This window comes from Myxocyprinus asiaticus, chromosome 42, assembly GCF_019703515.2.
Source record: "Myxocyprinus asiaticus isolate MX2 ecotype Aquarium Trade chromosome 42, UBuf_Myxa_2, whole genome shotgun sequence".
Taxonomy (NCBI): domain Eukaryota; kingdom Metazoa; phylum Chordata; class Actinopteri; order Cypriniformes; family Catostomidae; genus Myxocyprinus; species Myxocyprinus asiaticus.
This window is the reverse complement of record NC_059385.1, coordinates 10,858,829-10,871,469: the sequence shown is the minus strand read 5'-3', so window position 1 is coordinate 10,871,469 and position 12,641 is coordinate 10,858,829. Positions and strand designations below refer to the sequence as shown.

The following is a 12,641-nucleotide window of genomic DNA, read 5'->3' as shown; positions in this document are numbered from 1 at the left end:
AAAGGGGTTGCATTTGGACAAACCCAATGAATGTCCTTTGTCTTGGTACACATATTTAGGTTAGGGATAAGGTAGAGCGAGGGGTCCTCATCATGGTAGGCAAGTGTTGGTGGTGTTTTGAGGTGAATGTGTGCATTACCTCTCTGAAAACCAACATTAAATACGGACTTTAGTCTATATATTTTCTGCCTATGATGGTAGATTGAGGATAAATCCTATTTTGAGGTTCTGAGGATTTGCATGGATTGGAATTTCAATGCCAAAACTATATGCCAGGTGTATCTGTGAAGGATTTGTTCAACAAGGTCTAGGGATAACAGGTAAGCTGGAATCATTCCACCACTCAGACTGTTGACTGAGGAGCTAATTTTCATAAGTTGTCTTCTCTGACAAAGTCCCTAAAGCGTGCAAAGTGTTATTGATAAGAACGGAGTGCAAATTTACAGTGACTATAGTACCCTGAAGGGTTTTATTCAGGCCCTGTAATTGTTCTTGGAGATGTCGTCTCTGCTGGATTTTTGGATGATGGCGATTTGTCCATCTGAAGCTGGCAAACTGTTTTCTGGACCAAGTGGTCTCAGTTTGTCAACCTGAGCCCACGTGTGTCCACGATGGCAGTCAATGAGCGAAGCCAATTGGTTCAGTAGGTCCTGGCCAACTAACAGTGGTTCCGTATTAATGGGACATATGTAAACAGGGTCTATTAGCATCATCCCTTGAAAGGTGTCAATCCAGGCCCGTTTTGTGATTGACGACCTATCTTGCGTGTAGCTTGTGATGCTTACGGTGCAGGTCTCTGTCTATAACGGTTTGCCAAGGGAGAGCTTTGCTCTAGCCACCTCTGCGAAGGTGTTGGAACCCATTAGACTATTTCGGAACCGGTGTCGAGAAGTGCGTGGGAGCGGATGCACCCATGTGTCAGGCATTGCCCTTATGGAACAGATCGCTCAAGAACGTCAGAAAAGGAGGGTGTGGCATGTTAGGAGTGACTGTTTTGGGGAGCAACTTGGACCCTGTTCCCCTTTTCCCGACCTACAAATTAAACTTTGGTGTTAACGGGAGGGGGTACATCGTCTAGTCATACTGACAGGGTTTCAGCACCGTATTCCTTTGAGGAGTTCGGCGGACCTGGTGAACAACAGAGCACGTCAAGCTTCGTTACTAACTCAGTCAAGCATCTCCTTATATCCTCCATTTCCGTTCTCAAATCTTGTTCTCTGAGGGGGTTTGAAACCTTTTCTACCCACCCACCTTCTTGTTTGGGTTTTCGTTCGAACTGCGCCTTTCCTTTCGGCCGGCGAACGTTTTGTCGTTTAGGACTGCCGTGACCCTGGGGGTGTGTCTGGTCACCACCCCCCTGGTTCTGTTGCCTACCCTGCTGGCGGGGTGATCGGCGCCTCTGGGGTCCTGTTCTAGCATTCACCTTAACACGAGGCATTTCGTTGCCTTCAAGCACTTGGTCTGCACATTCTGAGGCTTGGATCCCCAGGACTCTGGCGTCGCCTTCATGCCCTCGGGCAGGGCGCACGTGTGTCTCCCATGCCAGTTGCGCGTACCTTCTGATTTCCTGCATGGTGGGGTTGCCCGTTCTGCAGTGCATCGTGACGTCATATCACACGCACTCGTGGAGGTTGTGAAGGAAATGAGACTTGAAAGCTTGTTCCTCCTCCAGACCTGGTTCGTTACTTCCTTGGAAGTACGTGGTTCTCAGGCATCTGTAATACTCACGCGGAGGCTCGTGCCTCTTCTGGCTGATGGCGAAAGCAGCTATGGTAGCGGAGGCTTTGTCGATATACAGCGAATACTCCTCGCGTAGGGCTTTACGCAGAGCTGAGTAGCGGTTTCGTTTACCAGTCGGTAGCGTTTCCATGAAAGCATGGACACTCCTTAACGTGGTCTTCCATATAAGCTTGAGATTTTCATGCGACGAAGCATAAGGCAAGTCAACCAGGCAGTGCTCAATTTCTCTGAGATAACTGTCAATGTTTGAATCTCAATTACTTGGGTCAAAGTGCTCTATGTCTCCTGCGAGGGACTTGAGTTGTCGGATGTGCAAGCATTGGTGGCAGTATGACCACGGGTCGTCTGAGTCATCCGAAACACCATAGTCACTCGGATCGCTATAGCGATGAGGACGACTTCCTCCCCTTTGTGGTGGGGAAGGAGTCCAGTCGACGCATGGGGGTGGACCCCAGGTTGCGTCCAGCTCCCTGGCTAATGGGATCTTCGAGCCGCTTACACCACTCTGGGCTTGAAAATAATTGTCCCCCCTCCATGGTGTGGAATCAGTCCGTTTGAAACACAAGGTGGCGTGACTGAAAACTGACTGAGGAGGGCAACTGTAAGGAGGGGCACCTGCATCCAACCAGCGGGCCACTGGAGGAGCTTGAAAGGTGTCTTGGAGGACGAAGTCAGAGACTGTACCACTAGGGGCAGCTCAGCTCCTAGCGTGTGTCCCTGGGTTTCTCAGGGGCACATTCCTATGTGTATCACTAAAGAGGGGGCCCTCTTCTATGTCAGATGTTGTGCTGTGCATTTCAGCTGCACTTACCTGATCTGACTCTACTCTTAACTGGGCAGCTTGAAGCTGCCTGCGCAGGGTTTCATTTTCCTCCTGCATCCGGGCATTATCTTCCTGTGCCTGGACTTTCTCAGCTTGGGTGCACCTAACGTCTTGGTGCAGGCTGAGATTTTCCCTGTGCACCACTTGATAGCTGCTCTGCAGCTGGGCGAGCTGGGCCTGGTGCTCTGCGGTTTGCAGTTGGGTTCTGTGGTGATGAAGAAGGAACATTTGGCCCACTAGGTCCAGGATTGTGCGCTTTGGCTTCCTGACCGGGTTGTTGACATAATCAACTAGTTCCTGCAATGCTTCATCACAATGACTAATATTGTAGCCATTAAGGTTATCTCTCTCCTCTACGGAGAGACGGAGGACAGCAGCGACCACATCTTGCAGTCTGTGGAGCTTCAGTTCCAGTCACGTGGGGCGATTGGTGACTCATTTTACTGGGGCAGTAAAAATTCTTGCGACAGTGGCTCTGATAGCTTGTTGTTTTACAGTTTCTATAATGCTAACACGAACGCACAGGTGAGAGGCTTCGACCTGTGGCTTACGGGCTACTGTTATGTAATGTGCAAATTTCACTGCGTTCTCTCTTTGGTGGATGTCAATGAAGTGACTTGGCAACTCTCTGTAACATCTAGGTGAAAACGTTAGGAGTTAAATAACAACAACAGCAGGTTTTAAGCAGACTATCATAAATTTACCAACCCCTAATTCACTCTTAAGAGCACTTTCACACCACACTGGCTTATACTTGGCAAGTTGTGAGAAGTAAATTATCAAAGATAATTATTAATTATTAAAATCAATAGAACATTGATGAGAATCAATGTTAGCTTTTTTTAATCCTTTAAATCAACAGATATCTAAGATAATCACTAATCATTAACATCCATGAAACATTAATTAAAATTAACACTAGCTTATTGATCATTCAAATTCAGCAGTCATCAAAGATAATTATCAATTATCAAAAATCAATAGAATATTAATAAGGATTAATATTGACGGGACACCACCCTGGAATCAGGGACTAATAACCAGATAGTATAACAGTCTCAATATTAGATTGTTTTCTTAGGAAAATTGACATCCGAAGAATATCGATTTTCGGGAAAAAACAATGAATGAAAGGCTTGAATCTGAGCACTGACATCCCGTCAGCATGACACAGGTGTATGCAAAACAAACCAAAACACTTCATTTGAAGTATAACAAAGTTTATTTATGCAGTAATATCAATTAATAATTAATACAATGCAGTCAATAAACTTCCGACATACAACTACAAACTAAACAGTGATATTAGATATGGAAATCAAAATAATCCTAAAACACATGAGGGTGTGTGTGTGTGAGAGCGAGTGTGTGTGTGTGTGTGTGTGTGTGTGTAAGGAGGGACGCGCACAAAATGGCGGACATGACTCTCGTGGAGAGACGAATGTGGGCGGAGAGAAAACAGTCAATGGTGTCTACCAGTTACCGCGTGTATCCGCTTGTATGATAGCTTAGGGACAAAGCTGAGCTTTATCACGAAACTATCTACTAGCCAAAAATGTGTGCGAGAATGTTTGTGAGGGGTCGCGTGTGTGTGTGTGGTTAGTACGAGAGAGAAAGAGAATTAAGTGACGGCCCACAAGCAGATTTCGTGATCGTGGGAGAGAAAGCAGCTGTTAGTTTATCACTCAGAGATGCGGTGGACGGCTCGTAAACCGTCCCGTGGTCTTTGATTCTTTAATGGATAAACTCAGTGTGCCGGTCTCACCCGCGATGGCGGAAATGCACCACAGTCCAATGTGGTTGGACTACAATACAGCAAATATCATTCGTGATAATTAATATCCTGAGTGTTAATCGCAATGAGTGGTCTCGGTGGTCCGTAAACTGTACAAGCAATAACACTGATACACAAGAATAACACACTATAATATTCTATCTCTGCCCAGATGTAAACCTCTGACTTGAATCGCACGAGGATGCAGAATGTGTGTTCATCCGTCCTTTAACTCCAACTCGGTTCCTCGAGGCTCGGGTGATGACAGGAGGCTGTTTCCTCGCTCTGTCGGCGGGTGGTACCGCTGCTGATTCTCAGCGGGCTGGCGGAGAAATCAGCGACATCGGCTTGATTGAAGAGGGAAGAGAACTCTTTTTCTCTTCACTTCAGCAGGAAAATGGATGAAGATGCGGATTGCTCGGCGGTCTCCTTCGGATCCGTTAGAGTGTTCGGTGGAACACAGAATAATCTCAACTCGTCCAGCGAGATGGAGATTGTATGGCCACAGTTTCAAGTCAGATGTTACTTCCTTGTACCACGAGGCTGCACCTGAGAGCAGCGATGAGCTGCGTCTACACACAGCGAGCAAAGTTGCTGGAAGCAAATCCCGGAAGCATTTCAGAGGTATTTCTACTCCTGATGATGTCATGGTTGGGCTGCGTTCTGTCGTGTGCTTCATCCAATAGTAGTTGAGAGTTCGATCCTTTAGTGAGCAAGGCTTCATGGGATTTGTTGTCTGTTTTTGGAGTCCCTTTGTTTGATTTTGGCACGATTTTTATCAGTAAAATTTATGACTTGGTATGTGGGCCTGAGTTAGGTTTTACGACTGTGTTAGGCCTGCCTTTGTCTTCTATCTGAATACATGAGGCCCAACACTGGTTAAGTGCTCATGGAAAAGATGTGTTTTTAGTCATTTTTTGAAGACAGAGAGTGAGTCAGCTTCACAGATGGAGTTGGGAAGATCGTTCCACCAACGTGGTACGATAAAGCTGAAAGTCCGGGAAAGTGTTTTGGTGCCTCTTTGTGTAGGTACAACAAGGCGACGTTCCTTAGCCAACCGCAGGCTTCTAGTGGGCGCGTAGCTCTGCATAAATGATTTTAGTTGTGCTGGAGCAGACCCATTGACTGTTCTGTATGCCAGCATCAGAGCCTTGAATTTGATACGTGCATCAACTGGCAGCCAGTGGAGAGAGATAAGGAGTGGTGTAACATGTGCTCTCTTTGGTTTATTAAAGACCAGACGTGCTGCTGCATTCTAGATCATTTGCAGGGGTCTAATTGCACATGCAGGGAGGCCTGCAATGAGAGTGTTACAGTAGTCCAGTCTAGTTATGACAAGTAACTGGACAAGCAGTTGTGTGGCATGTTCAGAGAGGAAGGGTCTTATCCTCCTGATATTGTAGCGTGTAAATCTACATGATCTAGCAGCCTTTGAGATGTGGTCTGTGAAATTTAGTCTGTTGTCGATGGTTACCCCTAGATTTCTGACTGATTTGGAAGGTGTTACTGTAGTTGCACCCAGCTGCATGGTGATGTTGTGTTCAACAGCAGGGTTGGCTGGAAAGACAAGGAGTTCAGTCTTGGCTGGGTTGAGTTGCAGGTGGTGCTCCTTCATCCAGGCCAAGATGTCCGCCAGGCAGGCAGAAATTAGAGCAGTCACTGTGGTGTCGTTGGGCTGGAAAGACAAGTAGAGTTGCGTGTCATCAGCGTAGCAGTGGTAAGAGAATCCATGTGCCTGAATGATGGGTCCCAGTGATGTTGTGTATATAGAGAAGATAAGTGGCCCAAGCACTGATCCCTGAGGTACCCCAGTAAGTAGCTGATGTGGCTTGGATACCTCACCTCTCTAGGCTACCTTGAAGGACCTACCTGAGCAATAGGAATTAAACCAGTCAAGCACAGTTCCTGTGATGCCCAGCGAGAAGAGGGTAGAGAGTAAGATCTGATGGTTGACTGTGTTCAGTGTGTGTGCATAAGAATCCAAAGTAATAAATACCACTTACACGCAACTGCAGACTCCTGTAGATAGATTGCTTCTCCTGCCTCACTCGTTGCCTGTGGCAGGCGTGGGAGTCAGCTTGGTGGCCGTGGCAGACAAGGGCACTGACAATTTGTGGGAAAGGGTCTTTGTGGCCCTACGCACCAATATCAGTGGCGGATAATTCAACTTGGAGACAAGGGCCGTGAAGGCCTTTGAGCAATGAGTCGCGGAAGGTTGGACTGTGGCATGGCATGGAGCCAACTCAAATTTGACTGTGACAGGGTGTGGAACAGTCTCAGATGTGGCTGTGACATGACGTGGAGCAGATTCAGACATGGCTGTGACATGGTGTGGAGCAGACTCAGAAGTAGCTGTGACATGGTATGGAGCAGGCTGAGGTGTGGATGTGACATGGCATGGAGCAGGCTCAGACATGGCTGTGACATGGCATGGAGCAGGCTGAGGCATGGCTGTGACATGGCATGGAGCAGACTCAAACGTGGCTGTGACATGGCATGGAGCAGACTCAGACGTGGCTGTGACATGGCATGGAACAGACTCAGACATGGCTGTGACATGTATGGAGCATGCGGAGGCGTTGCTGTGACATGACTTGGAGCAGGCTGAGGTTTGGCTGTGACATGGCATGGAGCAGACTGAGATGTGGCTGTGACATGGCATAGAGAAGACTCAGACGTGGCTGACTCGGAAGTTGGAACCAGAATTGTGAGAGGAGGATCCTCTGTGGCGAGTGTGTTGAGTACTAGCCTCACATATACCTCCCACTTGTAGTCTCCGGAGTCTGGCAATTCCCTCTACTGCCGTGCTGTGAGTCCTATCCAGTATATGGATTTCAGAGCAGCATTATCAAAACTAGTGTGGGCGGCAACGGTGGAAAAGAAATGGCAGTACTCCCTTATTGATAAGTTCACCTGGCTTAGTTGAACAAAGAATGCTGCTAGATCCATGGTGAGATGAATTGTTCTAGATGAGGCTGGGTGTGCCGCTGGGTTCGATGAAGGAATTGAGACCTCGGTGGTTAGTTGGAAAAAGCCGCTGGATCGGTTTGTGGCGAAGTCTTCTGTAATGATGAGTCATCAGAGTTCAGATTGATGCAGCTTTAATAATGATAAATGTCGTAATACAGACAGGCAGGGTCAATCACCAGCAACAGTAATAAAAAAGGCAATCCAGAGTGGTAGAAAATAAACAGGCAAGAGGTCAGGGCAGGCGGCAGACAATCACAGGTTATTTCCAGGTAAACAAGGCAGTAGTAGTAGGCAGGCAGCAATGGGTCAAAACAGGGTAAACAGTCCAGGATCATACACAGAAACCTCAAAGAATGCTTAGAAATGTCAGCCAGAGCAAAACAAGACTTCGCAATGACAGTGAGTGAGAGTGAAACTTAAATAGCTGCATGAATTGGAAACAGGTGAACAGGTAATCACTGACAGGTATGGGGATTATGGGAAATGGAGTCCATAGAGTTAAAGTCAAACCCCAGGTAATGGAGCCCTCTGGTGGTGAGCTGGAGGAACAGCACAATGGACAATGGTCAATGGTCTAATATACAGTTTGGTGGTCATTATACAAATATATTTGCCTGCAGAATGCCATGATTGACCAATCAGAATCCAGTATTATTGAGAGCTGAATAATAAGGTGCTGTAACTCTGCATATTTCTATATTCTTACAGGATGGTGTTCAGTAGAGTGGCAGTGCAAAATATTTTAGCAGGGGGTTGTGACAGCCACAGTGCTGATGCACCTGAGGTATTAGGAATGTGTTTGAACACACTGTGACTCCCGCCTTTCACACAGCCCAATTTTACACCAAGTAACACACACACACACACACACACACACACACACACACACACCTTTAAACACATTCCATTTACACCTGGCCACATTAATCTGTCTCCACAAAACGGACATAAATCTGAGCCCACTCTATTTGGAAATATTACAAGTCCACTTCCGTGATGATAATGCTAAAGACGGGTAGCAAAATTTTGATTATGTGGCTCTTAAACATTAATGGGAAAGATTTAATTAAGATACGCTTTATTATTTGATTCTAAGTGACTTTACCGTGTGTGTTTGTGTCTCCGTTGTGTTTTTTCCCCATTGGGACATGCTGTAAGCAAGATATATACAGGTGCACTTGTCAGTGCCTAGTTTCGATTTTTGTCAGCAAGCTGAATAAATCAAATGAAGAAGAAAGATGTCGGCTCTCCTGTTATGTGCCTATGTTTCTTATTTTGTTATTCCTTTATGTTTATTTCTGTTGCAAATGGTCGGTTACACTAAAAACAGATGGTGTCTAAAAGTGATTTGACTTTTGCTTTGACAACAATTCTTATTTTCTGTATGCTCACGTAATTACAGTATGTGGCCTGAACAACCTGATGCAGTTAAATTTGGCAAAGTCTCAAACCAATATTTTTTTATAATAAATAAAATAAAATAAATAAATAAATACAAACATCAGAATAAAAGGCTACTTTTGAATGGCTGTCAATGGAGAGAGAAACAAAAAATAAAAGTTGAAACACAAGCTGACATCTTTTCAAGTTTGCCATACATCTTTGGTAATAGAGCAACAAATGAACTGAACCCTGATATTACAAACATGGGAGTGCTCTCTTGTGCTCTCCAGTGCATGTTTCAAAGCAGAATTGAGGGTTTTGGCAGATAAGAAGACAGGTTAATTTGTCTTCTTGTACCTGTTTGGTTGTGCTTCAAGACCTGGGGCATCATTTGTAAACATACACAACCAGTTGAAAGGTTGGACACACCCAAGCAATTTGGACTACGTTCATGCTTCTCATAAACTTAAAAACCTTTTGATCTGAAGGCATAAGCTTTAATGCTTGAAATGAGTTTTGTTGGCAAATATAAATTAATGCTTTTAAATCAATACATTTATAATGTTATTTAGAATAACTTACTTAATGGAGGACCAGATAGTGAGGTAAAAGCAGCCAACAAGTGGCCACCATACATGGCAACTTCTTCGGGACTGTTTAAAAAGCATCCCATGTGGATACATCATGAAGTTGGTTGAGAGAATGCCCAAAGTGTGCAGACAGACATTTATACAAATGAACATAAATCAATATACAGACAGATGAAAACACTCACTCTCACTGTTTATATTTAAACAGGTTACAGGCCTACATTTTTTGATTAATTACTTAAAATGCTGCATAATAAGTGGCAGGAGTGAGTAGAATAGAATAGTGAGGACCCAACAGGTGTGTCTTAGTTATTCAGAAAATGCTGATTACCATGTATGCAGAAATATTGCATTAGTTAGGTTAGGTTTAGGGTTTGGGTAAGGGGTTAGACTTGAGGTTTAGGGTTAGGTTTTTGTTCATCATTGTTTGGTTAGTTTATTTTTCTCTATGGGATGAAAGGTTGTACTATGTCTTGCGATTTTACCATGTAGTACTAATATTATGGTTTGTCATGAGACTGGGTTGGATGATTTGTGAAAAAAAAAGCAGGTAAAATTTTAGACAAATTTTTGTGTGTACGAATGTTTTATAAATAGTTTGTAGGGACATTAGGGAAGTTAACATTTTTCACACGTCTTTATAAATGTGGCCCCATCTGTATACTGAGTTACGTGAAGTTGCTGGTGTAATCATGTGGTCTCCTTTCTGACCACAGGCCCTTCCAGAGGATTATGTGAAAGAGCTCCTGGCCCAAAAGAGGCCAATCTCCTTCCACAAACTCTGGAACGTCAACCCTGTGGCTGTATACCAGCGCTGGCTTCAGACACAAAAGAGCCACAACAGAGGAAACCACATGAACTCACAAACACCAGAGAGGAACTGTAGATTATATAGTCATTCTTATGTAGTTGATGGAGTGTTCATGCTGGGAGTTTGTGCGTTTTTAAAATGTTTAGGTATTTGATTTATTTTGATAACTTGATATTTTTGGGATCTTTTCTTATTATGTTATTTTCTTACTTTCTTTTTTCTTTTTTTCTTTCTTTCTTTCTTTCTTTCTTTCTTTCTTTCTTTCTTTCTTTTGCAATTCCACAAGGAAGCATTTTACTTGTTGTTCACATTTGGATATAGGCTGCATGTTTGGTTGTCAGCTTCTATGCCAGGCTTTGTAACAAAGCTGAAACATGATTGGATTGGTGAGTTTTTATATTTTAAATATCCCGGTTGATCAAACAGTTTCAAAAATGTTTTCTCGCCTGACAAAGGTCTATGACTGAAACACTGTGTCATTTAAAAAAGATCTGCAAGCCATGACAGTGTGCTTTCTATTAATTTTCTACTTTTTGTAGAAATGTGAAGCTTATAATTTTATAAAAGCACTTATGTTAATTCATCTGTTAAAACGAATGTATTATTTGAGCCGTAAAGTTGTTTAAATTATAATTTTTACAGTCATTTTAGGGTTTGATGACATCACATCGTCATGGCAACGAAGTTGTAAAAATTGTCTATAACCTTGCACAGAAAAGGTTAGTAAGTGATTTTATTACACTAAAATCATGTTTACACAAATATTGTTTGTGTCTTATGGCTATAATTTTGAAACAGTGAGTATTTCAGCATTTAGAAATTTGCCCCTTTCACTTCCATTGTAAGTGCCCCACTGTAATCCAGATTTTTGCTCTTTTTAAAGAAAAGAAGAGGCAAGATAAAATACATTTTTGTGGTAATCAATATTATGCCACAAATGCTGTTGATTGAGCTTAATTTGTATTGAACCCGGAATATTCCTTTAATTTTCTTTACCTTTAAAAATCACTTACATCACCAAGCCCTCTTATTTTTCAACCTTTCCCCTCCAACCACCTGTCATATAAAGACCATTTTCCACAATCCAATCAACACCCGATGGATAAAATTAAATACATCATCAAGGACAAATACATTTTCTTTTCTTGTTGATTATCTTGTATCTTGTCATTGAAAAGGAAGCTGCTTAAAAATTCTTTCTCTAATTGAGTGTGAAGCCTGTACTTGGAGAGTAACCATAAGTAAATCACTGTATCTTTTGTATCTGTTGCAGTAAAGAAAAATGAGATACATATCATGCACCATTTACAAAGAGATTTATATCTGGCTGTTAAGCTGCCTCTGTGTGTGTGTGAGTGTGTGTGTGTGTGTGTGTGTGTGTGTGTGTGTGTGTGTGTGTGTGTGTGTGTGAACAAAGTGATTAAGGGCAGGTGTCATAGGATTTAGACAGCTGTAAAGCACCATAACGTAAGTGTCAAAACATACTCTTGCAGCATAGCATTTCATCGCACTTAAGGTGTCATTTTCAAAGTAGAAGTGATAAAGAGCATCTGAGAGCATGGCCTTTTCATCCTTTCCAGGTACATGTCCCTACTCTTAAAGGTGAAGCGTGTAATTTCTGTGCCATTCGTGTCACCAAATGGAATAGCATAAATACTGTTGCCCCTTAGAGGACAAGTAGGGAATGTTTTCCAAAATAGTTTTGCATTCCGTCTGAAAAGTTTTGCGTTCCCTCGCAAAAGATTTTGTGTCCCCTGGCAATAGCTTTCTTTGGCAATAAGTTTTGCATCCTCTCAAAATAATTTACATTCCTTCGCAATTATTTGGGGCTCCCTCGCAATAAATGTACCATAGTTATACTATAGTAACAACAGTTCAATGCTATTTGTGTTAAAACCATAACCACAGAATTTACCATGGTTTTACTACAGTAACCATATTTTAACCATGATATTCATGGTGATACCATAGTAATAAATCAAGAAAAAGAATTTACCCTAGAAGTTACCCTAGTAACTACAAGGTTATCCATGGTTACTATAGTCATGGTTACTAGAATATAACTGTAGTAAAACCATGGTTATAACAATTACTACAATACTAGAGAAAAATTGTGATTAATTTATTGTGAGGGAACCTAAAAGGATTGCCTGGGAATGCAGAACTTGGGGGACTGATTTAGCACTGGGGAAAACAAATCCCGGGGACCATAGTTACCCATTCATTAAGGAAAATGGGGGACAATATCAAATAGATTTGGCTATTTTAACAATAACGAACATGCTGACAAGCTGTTTTTTTTTTTTGTTTTTTTTTTTAGTTGTTGCTAAAAGAGAAATACATTAGAAGCAGTGCTCATGACAGTTTCCCCATCAAGTTCAAAGGAGGATGCTCTGAATTCTGCTGTGTTTCAACTTTTTAGCAAGAGTTTGTGACATTTCTTCATCTTTTTGATAATTTTTTTTACCTGTAATAAAATGCTGCAGACATACACATGCTGTGCAGGTTTCACAGGCATCTCTTCATATCATCATGAAGAACCGCTTGCAG

The 12,641-nt window shown here is 42.9% G+C and overlaps 1 pseudogene; it reads left to right on the top strand.

Moving 5' to 3' along the window:
* The window catches only part of LOC127432278 (beta-1,3-glucosyltransferase-like), a 62,730-nt pseudogene extending 52,564 nt beyond the window's left edge, over nt 1-10,166 (top strand).
* The last annotated feature ends 2,475 nt before the right edge of the window (nt 10,167-12,641 follow it).